The 12,359-nt window shown below is 36.2% G+C and overlaps 1 protein-coding gene across 5 annotated transcripts in view; it reads right to left on the bottom strand.

Annotated features, from left to right (window-relative positions):
* Window positions 1-11,784, bottom strand: part of mak (male germ cell-associated kinase) — a 57,052-nt gene extending 45,268 nt beyond the window's left edge. For all 5 annotated transcript variants that reach the window (XM_026237765.1, XM_026237764.1, XM_026237766.1 and 2 more), the window contains exon 1: window positions 11,604-11,784. The gene's annotated coding sequence lies outside the window, so the exon portion shown is untranslated. The remainder of the gene's footprint in view (window positions 1-11,603) is intronic.
* Window positions 11,785-12,359: the final 575 nt, after the last annotated feature.

The raw sequence follows: 12,359 nt of genomic DNA, 5'->3' as shown, positions 1-12,359 counted from the left end.
CAATAAGTGGATATAAGTGAAGTATAATCGTGGGTCGCGCTGGCGAAAATACGTGCGTGAGACGGTCATGTCAGTATGTCAGTGTAATTATAACGGATTGAATTATCAAATTATGAAAGTTATGAGGTTATGAAATGTCTTTGTATGTTTTTCTATCGTCGACGTCAACTTCAATTCTTTTTTATTTTTTATTAATGCATAAAAATATAAATAGAAAGATAACCCAAAAAGGCCCGAGGCCCGGCCCGCATGTGATCTATAGCGTGAAAATTGGCCCGAAGCCCGGCCCTAGGGGCATAAATAAAACGGGGCCCGTCGGGTTCAGGCTGAAATGCAGGGCTTTAATAGTAACGGCTCTTTCAAGAGTCAATTCAGATTCCAAAAGCAATCTCTCACGAATGCGATGACTGGACACATTCTCCACCAGCTGATCAAGCAACATGTCAATCCAGAGTAGTTGCAAAGTCACAAGTAGCCGCTAAGTCCCTTAGAGCAGCTATGTACTGAAGTATGGTTTCTCCTGGTACCTGAATATATTTCCTGAAAGCATGACGCTCAGCCACTATGTTCCGTCGAGGAGCAAAGTGCGCTTCCATGGTCACGATTGCATCCTCCATCAAATCACCTTGATTCGGCAAGGTATAGAGCAACCTTTGGCGTTCAGTCCCGAGACAATGTAGAAGCAGTGCTCGTTTTCGTTCGACCGGCCATGCATCTCCAGAAGCACCAACAACGAGCAAATAATTCTGGAACATCCCAGCCACGTGTCAAGCAGAATAGTTGGTTCTCCGGGATATGGTAAAAATGGCGTGGGAAAAGTAGAAATAGCTGCCATCCTCAAGTAAAAAAAAAAAAACCTCATCGCCAATTGTTATATCCCTTGTATGAAGCAACGAGGAGGCATTCAAAAATCAAGATTCTTTATTCAACCAAATTATATAGCAGAATGGTACCGCACACGTAGTAGCAGGTGGAATGTTTCTGACTCCCTCAGTCTTCGATATTCAACTAAACCATATATCATGAACCTCTATTTCCACCTACTGGCCAATATGCACAGAAGAACACAACATTATGTAATTAAAATCAAAAGAAGAGATGACATTAAAGGAAAATGCCACCATTTTTCCATATTCTAGTGTTGTCATGATACCAAAATTATTGTTTCGATACTGATACCTAGTCAAGAATTGCGATTTCGATACTTTTTCAATTTACTTTTCCTGAAAAGGGAAAATACATTCTCAAATATCATTGCTGTGCTTTATTTTAAAACCGGGACAACATCCTAATCATATAACACACTCATAAATGAACATATGAACAGCAGATATATTAAACATTTGAACAAAATATGAAATATAAAAATATAAAAAATAAATTAGAGAAATGACATTCAAGGTAAAGAAAGAATAAATTTAGCAGCATTATCTCAGTTATCCTAAGAAACATAAGAGAAATAAATGTATCTTGATTCTGAACTTTGAATAAAAATATGAACAGCAATTATATTAAACAATGTTTCTGAACTCAGAAGATTAAATGTCAAAAGATAAATAATATCAATTTAAGCAATGGCATTCAAGTAAAAAAAAACAAAACAAAAAAAAATTATTTAGCAGCAATATCTCAGATATTGTAACTTATCCTGTCAGTTGTGCAACTTTTTCTTTCAGAGGAGAAAACTCAGCCAGTGAGCTTTAATGAGTGTCATTTTTTTCTGCCAGTCGTGGACCGGCGGCCACTGTATCACTCGTGCTCGCACATGCAGCCTAGAGATGCGCGGGTGGTGAGTGAATGAACAGTGCTCTCTTCCACCCTCAAATCCCATGGCTGAAGTGCCCTTGCAAACCCCCAGTTGCTCCCCGGGAGCTGGATATAGCTTGCCCACTGCAAGCTATATCCAGTGTGTTCACGGTGTGTTCCCTACTCACTTCTGTGTATGCATTTGGATGAGTTAAATGCAGAGCAACAATTCCGAGTATTGGTTACCATTACTTGGCACAATGTCATGACTTCCACTTTATATTTATAATTTTTTTTATCTGCTTAGAAAATCACCACGTTTTATTTTGTGTCACCATACTTTAATGATGTGCGACATGACGATTTTTGATCGTGGACAATAAAAATGTCTTCACGATCTGCTTTTGAAGAAATATCGTAGTATCGTGCTACAGCACACATTCTATCAGATGCAGTTCTGGCGCCTTCATCATATACTGTACAATGCCACACGCATTCACAGCAGTGTTAACTCAACGGAGGACTTACTCTGTCATTATTTGCTTGTGCTTTTATAGGTTTCATTCGCGCGCTGGTATGACCTGTGCTATTTCTGAACGCCACATGTACACACGAAGCGCACGCTAAAGCCTGTCAAACAGTGCCTGGTTACTGAACTAAAATATATTTTGCACTAATGCTGTCAAAACACAAAAGGTTTACATGTAGACTAGGGGTGCTCCGATCACGATCGGCTGATCGTTATGCGCATTTCGTCAGTAAAGCCGGTTATCTAATCAGCGGTTAATTCCATCAGGTGCGTGATTTCACATAGAGCAGCTGTTACTACACAGAACCGTTGTTAATAGAGAAGATGCGCAAATCCACTTCATTTTCAGCATTTTTTGGCGCATCTTCTCAGTTAACAACGGCTCTGTGTAGTAACAGCTGCTCTATGTGAAATCACGCACCTGATGTCATTATTTACTCACTGTCACATTGTCCCAAACCCGTATTAATTTATTTCTTATGCTGAACACAAAATAATTTATTTTAAAGAATGTGGGTAACCAAACAGTTGCTGGTCCACATTTAATTTGATAGTAGCAAAAAAGTACTTGTTTGGTTTTCCATGTTCCTCAAAATAGCAGTTATGTTCAGAAGAAGAAAGAAACTCATTCAGGTTTAAAACCCATTTTGATTGAGTAAATGGTGGTATAAAATATAAAACACTATGACAGAATTGACAGACAGCTTTGGGTGAACTATTTATTTACTGTTTATAAAACAACAAAACACAAAGAAAAAAAGATCACTCACTGCTCTTGACTGAAGAAATTTAATACAGTTGTTTTAGGAATCAGTTTAACTGTTAACTGACAAGCTACAAAAATCCACATTCATTATCACCACTGATTTGTGCAGCTTGTCAGTTAACAAAGGCTCTGTGGAAGTAAAAGCTGCTCTATGGGAAATCATGCACCTGATGGAAATTACAGTTGATTAGAGAACTGGCTTTTGAAAATACACCCCTATTTATTTTTATATTTGTTCATTCAATTTCTTGAATGCTCCTGCTAGGGTTGTCACTTTTGAGAAAAATCAAATTCGAACGGATATCGAATTTCATGCAATGTATTTGAATATACCGCGCGCCTTTATTGGAAATAACGAACATGAGCGTGCAAAAGACGCGATATGTGAACGACCCCTAATGGAGATTCAATCACAAATGTTTAACAGTGAGTCATAAACAGGACTATCTGTATTATTATTTGTTTTACTTAATGTTTGAAACAGCAGGTTATCACCTTGAATATCCATTTATATGAAGTGCCACTATGCATATTAGGGATGGGCATTTTCCGCAAATATCACATTCGAATATTTGAGCTCACAGTTTAAGTTTGAAATCAAGCAAAAACAAAACAAAAATGAAGTTTAATGAGACAGACCTTATTTTTCAGCAACATTTATTGTTTCCGTCATTTTGAACAAGCTTGCACATAATAAGCTTGAACATTGCACATCGTGTTTTGTAGCTGAAAACCTTTAACAATGCTTGCAAACAAACAAAAGTACAGATTAAAAGCAAAAAAAAAAAAGAAAAGTGAACAAAGAATAAACGTAAGGCAGCCTGCAGCAATTAGGCTGTTGTAGAAAGTAGGCTACACTTAACTTTGAAACTTTGAAACTGTCAGCAAATCTTTTTTGCTTTTTTTCTATTGTTTTACATGTTCTTGTTAAGAAATACGGGCATGTAAACATGATCGGGGGAAGTCGGCTACTTAGTCTGTTAACAATAAGGCCGACCGTGGAGAAAACGCGCTCTGACGGCACAGACGTGGGCGAGACTCACAAATAACTAGGGCTGTCAACTTTAGTCATTTAGTTGCATAATTTTTTACTTTTGTTTTTCACCAATAAAGAAATTTTCATTGATTTACTCCTTGATATTGATTCCTTTATTGGCAGTTATATATTACTGTATTCTAAATATAATTTGCCTATGTTTTATCCCAAACTTTAAATGCTTTAATTTAGGCTATTTTATAACAGCGCCAGACTTGGAGTTGGTTAGGTGTGCAGGCCACACCCTGCAGCTGTGTGTAAATGGTGGTGGACGAAGTACACAAATCAAGTACTTGAGTAAACGTACAGATACATATAATAAAATATTACTCCAGTAAGAGTAAAAGTACTCCTTTTTCAATTTTACTCAAGTGAAACTACAAAAGTACTTGATTTTTTATGTACTTAAATAAAAAAGTACTGAAAAATAGATGTTTTGAATTTTATATAGGCTACTTAATTTAATTTTATATTGGCACATATTTTTTATAATCCTACTGCTCAAAATGCCTGGGATTTTTTCCAAAATAACTACTATATGGAGTCAAGATATATTTTTGTTGATGATATGGACTACGCTGATGAGAGTGAGGTTAACTGTGAAGCTTACACTCTGATGTACCTGAGAGAAAACAGAGATGACCATCTGATCTTCACCAGTAAGAACAAAGTATTTTAAAGTTTGTTGTTTTACAGAACATCAAAGTTACAGTACAGACCAAAAGTTTGGACACACCTTCTCATTCAAAGAGTTTTCTTTATTTTCATGACTATGAAAGTTGTAGAGTCACACTGAAGGCATCAAGGGCTATTTGAGCAAGAAAGAGAGTGATGGGGTGCTGCGCCAGATGACCTGGTCTCCACAGTCACCGGACCTTAACCTAATCGAGATGGTTAAGGGGAGAGCTGGACCACAGACAGAAGGCAAAAGGGCCAACAAGTGCTAAGCATCTCTCGGGGAACTCCTTCAAGACTGTTGGAAGACCATTTCAGGTGACGACCTCTTGAAGCTCATCAAGAGAATGCCAAGAGTGTGCAAAGCAGTAATCAAAGGTGGCTACTTTGAAGAACCTAGAACATGACATATTTTCAGTTGTTTCACACTTTTTTTGTTATGTATATAATTCCATATATAATTCCACATGTGTTAATTCATAGTGTTGATGATGCCTTCAGTGTGAATCTACAATTTTCATAGTCATGAAGATAAAGAAAACTCTTTGAATGAGAAGGTGTGTCCAAACTTTTGGTCTGTACTGTATATATGACATGATAATAAGGCCTGAAGTTAGGAAGAACATTACGGAAAATATAATTGTATTTTCATAATTATTTGTTTTCCTTCTCAAACCTTGCCTGTGGTTTAAAAACACCACTGGCCAAACGGGGTGCATCTCTTCCCACTTTGATAATTACTGTAGTTACCATGTTCTTAACATCACATCCTTTCTTTTCTACCCAGATGTAATATATATATAGGGGGTTGAATAAAAATATTTGGACATTATTTATAAAAATTACCTCAACTTAGCACCAACAAGCTTGCTAGCTAGACAGATCAGCTAACAATCTTTACTTATTTTCAGTATGGTTATGAATAAACATTCATGTCTGTTTACTTGTCTAGTTAATAAAAACAATATAACGTTACTGTTGATAAACAATATAAAAACAGACGTCACAAAGGACATTTTAATAAAACTGTTAACATTACGGCAGCTGGGAATTTGAACGTGCATGAGTTATTGTGTTTAATCTGTGTTATTTTAAGGTTGTGTTTTTTATTTTTATTTTTTTTACCCAAAATTGATGTGTCTGCATCGTCTACACTCGAGCATTTCAGTGGGCTTAAATAGATCACTCTTTACAACGGATTTAGTTCCCAAAAAACTGACAATTTTGACCTAAATATGATTTTCAGTTACAATAATTAATCCAAAATTTCGACATTAATAACTTACTTTTAGCAACATCAGATGCACGCGCGCTCACAAGATCTCCCAGTTCTTACTTCTGGAGACTCGCACTAAACGGTTCATTTGAATCAGTGAGTGGTCGACTCCAGAACAGCTGCAATCCATAGACAGTAGGCTGCAATCGGATCATTCTAGTTCGTAAACGAATCGTTTGGTATGATTTGCGATCCGATTTAAAAGTATATTTTGAAAAGACTCAGTTCGTTCATGATGAATCAGACACCGCTTCTGCGTGTCGGAGCACGTGATATATTATAGGGAGTAACAATATGTTTTATGAAATGTAGTGAAGTTAAAAGTACGATTTTATGCTTTGGAATGTAGTGAAGTAAAAGTAAAAGTTACTCAAAATAAAACTACTCCAGTAAAGTACAGATACTTGAAAAATATACTTAAGTACAGAAACGAAGTAAAGCTAATCCGTTACTGTCCACCACTGGTAAATGCTGCCTTTTTTTTGTAGCGTGTGGTGTGGTCAGGTGCACGATTGTGACCGTCTCTATAGACCTAGGACAGAGCTCCTCACTTTGCAGTAGAAAAAAAATCACTTAATTTTCAAAGAATTGTATTATTATAGTTTTATGTATTATTGATGTTTTATAAATGCTCTATGACAATTGTTTAATAAATGTTAAATCAAAATGTAAAACATCGCGTTTTTTTTTTTTTTAGTCGACTGATCATTGCGCAGGACAGGACTTCGGTCGACTAAGCATTTCTTTGGTTGACTACAGCCCTACAAATAACGGTGTGCTAAGCGAATAAGTTTTGTGAAGCGCTTCGTGTTTTCGTTTCACCACTGAATGGGATCCTCATCTGGTGGAATACATGGCTCCAGCAAGAACTGTTCCCACTCGTCTCGGCTGGACTCTCTGTAATCATCGCTGAAGAACTGGCTCAGCCTTTTCCGACGAGTGGGCATTGCTCTTCATCATTGGTGACAGCGGCTGCATCCGCACCACTCGCATCAAGGCAAGTGTTCTGATAATGTTAAAAAAAACATTTTTTTTTTACTTCTCTCATGTTTTCATTGAAAATCTGAGATGTTTGTGCCGAGGGTCTAGGGCAGACACAAGAAAAGGAGTTTTCACTGCATTCTCCAAGTTAGCAGTGTTTATTCGTTGCTTGAGAGATGACGCAACAATGTTCTTGAATTCGGTCACTCTCTGTGATTCCCCACGGCATATTTGAAGTACTGTAGAAGACCGCAGTTCTTAGGGGCAGTTCACATATCGCGTCTTTTGCGTGCTCAAGTTCGTTATTTCCAATGTAGTAATGCTCATAATGGAAGCGACGGGGTGCGACGCGCCCGTCTTTTCCAGGCGCGTCTGCACTGCATCGAGTTAAAAACATCTCAACTTTTCAGAATTTTCTTTTCAGAACTTTTCACCGCAGGTCATGTGACAAGAAATAAACATTCAGCTTAATCCTTTCCTGTAACAACGTTGAAAGCTCATCCAAGATGAAGGAACAGCTGGTCATAGCTGTATGGATTGCCATTTTGAAATAAATTTAGTAGCAGAGCTACTGAAAGCGATTATTTGTGCTGCAAATCCATTTATCCTTTGCTGAAAATTCCGTGTCTTCATGGAGAGAGCGCGTCATTGTTGATTAGCAACGGCAGACACATCAGGAGTGCTTCTGCCCGAGCGCTTTGGAGAAGGAGAAAGCGGCGCGCCTAGCGTTTTCCACGCGTTTTTAGGCGCGATATGTGAATGGCCCCTTAATCATTCATTAATAATTTTTTGCTTGCATACATCTTCAAATATGCCATGGAGAATCACAGAAAGTGACCAAATTAGGTTTTTTTATTTTGAACGTTTTTTTTTTTTTTTTTTTTTGCGAAATTCGAATATAATTTTTATTTATCAAATAATTAGAGCAGACCGAATATTCGATTGTTCGACTATCCGTGCACACCCATAATGCATATCCCACAACATTAGGCTAAATGAAAAAAAAAAAAAAAAAACGATTCAGAACAGGCACAAACAATAACGTGACCACTTAAACAGCAGCAGGAGTAAGGCATATAGCCTAGCCTAATTCATTTCTTAATTTTGTTTGCAAGAAACACCAGTCTATCAACTTGATCTGGACTAAGTGCGGCTATCTTTTTGTTTACAATGTTCCCCGCGGTGGAGAACACATGTTCGGGAGTGCACAGACGTGCCTGGCTAGCTATTATTCGCTTGATTTGGTCATGGGCCTATGCTACAATACGTCTAGAATGCCCTCAACTGGATAAGAAATGGCAAAGAATAAAATAAAAAACAAACGGTATATTCATAGACTGTAAAAAACATGGCTACACATGGCATTTTAAAAAATGGATATTTTATTTATAGTTCGATTATGGATATTTCACGTCATGTTCGAATGCATATTCGAATATCGAATAAAAAGTGACAGCCCTAGCTCCTGCTAAATGCACCTATTGTACCTTACAATTAAGCACTGTTTTTTATTATATTGTGTGTAGTTGTAATGTGTATCTTTATCATCCTTTTCTCTTTGTTATTAAAAAAAAAAATAATGCACATTTTTATCTTCGCCCTCTTTGGCCAAAATATCTGCCTTTATAATAGTGAAATTAGTTTGGCTGTAATGCAATTTATTCCAAAATAGTAAAAACAACATGACAAGGATGTCCTAAGGAATGAATGGTGCTAAGAAAATCATTACTGCGGATAATATGTGTCCCGGGAATTGTTCCCAGATCGTTAGATTTTGATTCATTCACACTGACAGTGATTTCCCGGAATATGTGCGTGCGTTCACACACAAACCATAAAGGTCCAGTAATAAAACGCGACATGAGGACACATTTATCATCGATATATATTGTGCACCCCTAGTTCTAAAAACCAAAAAGAGGTTTTAGTTTCCTTACCCAAAACGTAAGTGTCTTGCTCTTATTCATGTTCTTAAAAGACTTATTCCTTTGGTTTCAAAGACCAGGCTTAAGCCTAGTCCCAGACTACAAATAACAATGCATGACTGAGCTGTTTTAATTGGAAGAAACTTGCATTGACATATCTTAAAATGTATCGGTGTCAATGTTTTGTCTAAAGAGTCATAGCAGAAACGTTTATAAAAGGTAATTAATTAATTAAACCTGTAGCTCAACTGGTAGAGCACTGCGCTAGCAAACAAGCAAGCGCAAAGTTGGGGGTTCGATTCCCCGGGAACACATGATATGTAAAAATTGATAGCCTGAATGCACTGTAAGTCGCTTTGGATAAAAGCATCTGCTAAATGCATAAATTAAATTTAATTTTAAATTTTTTAATTTAAATTTAATTTTTACATTTAATTAATTGTCCTAATTGAAGTATGGCCTAAACCTGGCTTAGTCTAAGCCCGGACTGTGAAACCAGGCTCATGAGATTTCACTTTCATCAAAGATCATCACATATAAGGAGACTTTTAAGGTGCCTGTAAGGAGACATGTTCGGTTCACTTTGTTTTGTCATGGCCACGACATAATAACTTGTGGGAACATGATAATATGTCTTAGCCACAAGATATTAATTTGAGGGAACATCATATTAACTCATGGGCACGAGATATTATGTTGTGGCCACGAGATCATTTTGTCGAGGTAACGACATTCTTATGTCGTGGCCTTAAGATGCTATGTTGAGGGAACAACATATTTTTCGCGTGGCTATGAGTTTAATGTAAACAAACTTGCATGACAATAGCAACCCGCAAGTATCAGAGATGAATTCATTAATATTTTATTTTGAATTTAGAAATTATATTATTTATTATAGAAATCATTACATTATAAAATTATTATATTAGCCATAGGCCTTGGCTATCGGACTGTATTACGTGTGATATTCAACATTCAAACTTATCATGAATAAATGTTACGTATAGTGCATAATATAAAATAGGCCTACAAGAAAAAAAAAATTCCATCCTACAGTCTTGTAAGTCCATTAACTGATAATTTTTCTCCATAATATTTGTCTATTATTATTATTAGCTTAATATTATTGGTTATATTTTTATATTTGTTTATATTCATTTTGCCCCTTCATTTCGATCTATTTACTTAACGTTCTGAATACTTTTGTAAATAATAGCCTACTGTAAATGCTCGACATGCCAATAAAGCTTAGTTTATGTTGACTGGAATTTTTGCTGGAATGCAGTTTCATTTAAAAAAAAAAAAAAAAAAAAAGATCTGTTTATTTCGGCTAATTAATGGCCCATAATTATATTGTAGTATTTCTTTGAGAAATTAATCATTCAGTAGTTTCATTTGTAAATGAAAACACAACATGCTCATTTACCATCACACAGTGGCATAAATACAATCAAAAAGTCAAAACTTTATTGGCACACTTGTCAGGCGTTTATTTATAAAATATATGGTAGGCTAGCAAATACTAGCATTATTATACAAAACGTTAACTATGTAAAGCGATACACAAATTGAACGGGGAAATAAGCAAATATATAGCAATAAATATAAATATATAACCCTAATAAGTTAATGTAATAATAATAACAATAATAATAATAATGTACAAATATTAAATGTTTAATGTCAATAAAAATGTTTTATCTATTTTTGATAATCCCGGGTTTCTATGGTCACGCAGGTTTGTTTACGTATTAAACTCGTGGCCACGAGAAAAATATGTTGTTCCTCAACATAAGGAGTTGTGGCAACGAGAAATGGATGTCATTCCCTCAACATAGCGTCCTGACGCCATGACATAAGGATGTCATTACCTCGACAATATGATCTCGTGGCTAAGACATAATATCATCTTCCCATGAGTTAATATGACGTTCCCTCAAATTAATATATCGGGCCACGACATACTATCACGTTCCCGCGAGTTATGTCGTGGCGACGACAAAACTAAATTAACCGACCATGTCTCCTTACGGCCACCGTAGACTTTTGACCAGCGCAGGGCAACACTTACAACAACACTTTAGGTTCAGGGTAAAGATTATGTCACACAATTAAATCCAATATATCTAAATATATATAAAAAGCACACATAAAACACACATCTATCACCACTGCACTACTTTAAATCCCAACACATTATTATGCACAAATTATTGTGACCAAGCGTGAATAGCATACCATATGGGAAAAATAAAGGTTCACAAAACAGATCTGTCAGTAATCTGGTTTAAGAAGCATTAGTGGATCTACAGATGACACATGGAGTTAAGATGCTGCTCAAGGTCACTCAATAAACTGAACACGTGTGAATTAATATGGGGGCAGAAAGTCAACCTATATAAAAGCATAAACTGTTAATAGAAACATGAATTTACAAGTGTCTCGAGACTGCACTTAACCTTAAACATTAACAGTATTTTCTGACAACCCTCATGAGTATTTATTAGTATTGCAACACAAAGACGTTGAATAAGACATTAGAGTTAAGTCATTTTTAATTATCTATCATTATTAATCTGAAATGTGTTTTCATTTAAATCTCATGGGTTGACTATAAATGTTTTTCTCATTCACATGATCTTCTGCGTAGTTTTGCTCCGCAAACTCACCCGTTGTGATGGCACTCCTCCCTTATAGTCGTTGTCTGTGTCTAGATATGATAGATGTGTTTAAGAGAGATACTACGTGAGTTTATCTCTCTTGCAAAGAGGAGTGATCTAACCTCACCCTGGCAACCGACACTCGCTACAGCTAGCAACACACGGCAAGCCGCAGCCGGAAGTGAGTATTCTTCTTCTTCTTGAAATTTTATTGGCGGTTGACAAACAACAAAATGGTGCATTTCCGCCACCAACTGGTATGGAGTGGGGATCAAAATGACAATCCCTTTCCCCCCCATTTATACATAAGGAATATAAAAAATTTAACTACAGCATTATAGCATGCATTCCTTTATTGAAATTATTTATATTGTAAAATAACTCTCAGTGTAAATTGCATTTTTCTTTTCTAAATTTTGCATTATGCTCTTTCTTTTAATTTTTGATAGTACATTATATGTTCCACTGTTTCTTCTTGTCCACAAGAGTCGCACCTTCCCGTATCATGTTTACCCATTTTAAAAGGTGTATTATTTAATCTTGTGTGTCCAAATCTCAGCCTCGATATTACTCTCTCTCTCCTGTTTTTCCCTGCACTTTTCATCTCTCCCACTTTCCTTTGAATTCTGTAAACCACCTACCTTATTTTCTCCTTATCCCATAGTTTTGTACACCTTTCCTTCAGTCTTTTCTTAATAATACTCTTGATTTCATTCTTAGATTAACAAGTAATTTAATGTTGTTGTTTTTAACTGCTTCTCTTGC

This window comes from Carassius auratus, chromosome 49 (assembly GCF_003368295.1).
Source record: "Carassius auratus strain Wakin chromosome 49, ASM336829v1, whole genome shotgun sequence".
Lineage (NCBI taxonomy): Eukaryota > Metazoa > Chordata > Actinopteri > Cypriniformes > Cyprinidae > Carassius > Carassius auratus.
This window is presented reverse-complemented; position numbering and strand designations above follow the sequence as displayed.